At 45.5% G+C, this 2,425-nt stretch overlaps 1 pseudogene across 1 annotated transcript; it reads right to left on the minus strand.

Annotated features, from left to right (window-relative positions):
* Window positions 1–1,528: 1,528 nt before the first annotated feature.
* LOC147865100 (large ribosomal subunit protein eL21x/eL21w pseudogene) lies at window positions 1,529–2,201 on the minus strand (annotated as a pseudogene). Its single transcript, XR_015529685.1, has 2 exons — window positions 2,174–2,201; window positions 1,529–2,126 (listed from the first exon to the last, which is right to left on the minus strand). The product of XR_015529685.1 is annotated as a large ribosomal subunit protein eL21x/eL21w pseudogene (transcript).
* Window positions 2,202–2,425: the final 224 nt, after the last annotated feature.

Here is a 2,425-nt window from a genome sequence, read left to right on the forward strand (position 1 = left end):
CTTCAAGAACCTGCCAATCTGGAGCCACTCCCTGTCGTACCTGCCCTCGTCGAACTCGTTAAGCGCCGGAGTGCTCTCCTTTCTCGTCGTCTCGAAGAAGTCCACGTCGACTTCCTCGTCCTCCGAAACCATGCCGCCCTTGTCATCAAACCTCGCTCTCGAAAGCATGTTGGCCATGGTGTTGTCTTTCCCGGAAATGTGTCGTAGCTCCAGGTTTAGGGACTAAATGTACGCGATCCACCTGAACATCGCCAGGTCCGGTGTCGCGCATCCGGAAACCATACCGAGGATCGGTAGGCAGTCCGTCTCTATTCTCACCTCTGTCCCGATCAGGTAGTCTTTGTCAGCCTTCACCGCTGAAATGATACCCCAGAGTTCGCATTTAACCTGGGCGTATCCTCGTTGTTGCTCGCTGAGTACTTTCACATCGAACCAAGGAACCTCGCACCGTTCTCATCCTTCTGGTTGATCACCCATCCTATCCCGGTCGGACTCGTGTCTACGATTACAAAAATCGGAACATCCTTTCCGTAAACCGTTTTCCGGAGCGCCAGTGCCGTAGCATGTGCTTCCTTCATTTTTCGGACCGCCTCCGTATGCTCCCCGCTCCACTGGAATTTGCGCCCTTTCTTCAACAACCTGTAGAGTGGCTCCGCGATGTGGGCGTAATGCGGGATCCAAATGTGGTAGAACGCACAAGCTCCCAAGAACCTCCGGACTTCCGTAATCGACTTGCAGTCTCCCTTCATCGCGGAGATGGCTTCTACCTTGGTTGGAGACGGTTTCCGGCCATAAGGGTACACATCCACACCAGGCCGAGAGGAGTCCGCATCGTCGTAATATCCCTGCTCTCTACGTTTTTGGCAAATTTAACCGTATATGAAGGTTAATTTAAAAATGAAACCGTCAATCTTGACGGGCATATGTTTTATGAAAATGTAAAAATGAAGGCTTAAAATTTCCTAATATCGTCAAATTTTACTAAGACCAATACAATAGTATGATAGTCCTAGGTAGTAGGAATAATGTTAACGTTTCGGTTGCATTGGGAGTGTAGGAATTTGAAAGGCTCACAGATGTGTAACAAAAAGGTAAAAAAACTAATAGAGTCTAAATTATGAATCATTTCTTCCCAATTCCCCGTTTCCCCATCTAAGACCTTCCTTTCCCTTTCCCCCCTTTCCCCCCTTTTCCCCCATTTCCCCCTTTTTCTCCTGTTTGTTCCTTGCTCCCTCAGCCTTGCACCTTGCCGGAAGTTCTCAGCTCAGTGCTCACTATCCCTACTCAAAGCTTGTTGCTCGTTGCCTGCTAGTCATAGATTTAGCAACATCTCCTACAACAGTCCTGCTCACCCATCTAAGGTAGTTCTCTCTCTCTCTCTCTCTCTCTCTCTCTCTCTCTCTCTCTCTCTCTCTCTCTTTAAGATTAAAATAGACTAAACCATCCTCATTGAAGATTTCATAAAATTCCATTGTCATGGACACCACTTAAAAAGCACATAGGTGATACATCATGGTAGAAGTAGCAATTAAGAATCAAAATCATAGTTCAGGATACAAAATTGACAAAGGCTCAAACCTAATACAAAATACAAGAAACTTTCATCAATATGCCCCCTTAAGATCATTAACAACATCATATGGAATAGGTGTAACAGTCTCCAAGGTAGTGATAAAACCAGGTTTTGGCCCTTCCGACTGCCTCTTAGTAGAAATCTTCTCACCTTTAGCTTTGGCTTCAGCCTTGACCAGATCATTCTTCTTGATTCTTTCAATCAAATCCTCCTTGCAACGTGAGGGTTGCATGTGCTCAATACGAACATGTATTCTCTTCCTCACAATTCTAGTGTTCACCTGTTTGTTCATCTGGACACCAATCACTCGTTTTGTGACGTTCTAGACAACACCAGTGCGTCCATGGTAGAACTTGTGAGGCATACCCTTGTGGATGGCACCATTCACCTTGATGTTGACATAGTCACCAATTCTGTAGGTGTGAAGGTAGGTGGAGAGATGGATATAACCTTTCCACCTGAACGGGCGAGTGAAGAGATCACATGTACGAGATCTCTGTCCATGTCCTGCAAGCATCTCTAGCGATCTTCTTCTTCTTCTTCTGCCTGCGTCCTCTCTCTCTCTCTCTCTCTTTGGTATGAACTTTAGATAATAGAGACTCTTCTTCTTCTTCTTCTTCTACCTGCGTCGTCTCTCACTCTCTTTGGTATGAACTTTAGATAATAGAGACTCTTCTTCTTCTTCTTCTACTTGCATCGTCTCTCTCTCTCTCTCTCTCTCTCTCTTTGGTATGAACTTTAGATAATAGAGACTCTTCTTCTTCTTCTTCTTTTGCCTGTGTCCTCTCTCTCTCTCTCTCTCTCTCTCTCTCTCTCTCTCTCTCTCTCTCTCTCTTTGGTATGAACTTTAGA

The sequence above is a fragment of the Azolla caroliniana genome, unplaced genomic scaffold (assembly GCF_043228905.1).
Source record: "Azolla caroliniana isolate FFs.n. ecotype wild unplaced genomic scaffold, voAzoCaro1.0.p SCAF_4, whole genome shotgun sequence".
Classification (NCBI taxonomy): domain Eukaryota; kingdom Viridiplantae; phylum Streptophyta; class Polypodiopsida; order Salviniales; family Salviniaceae; genus Azolla; species Azolla caroliniana.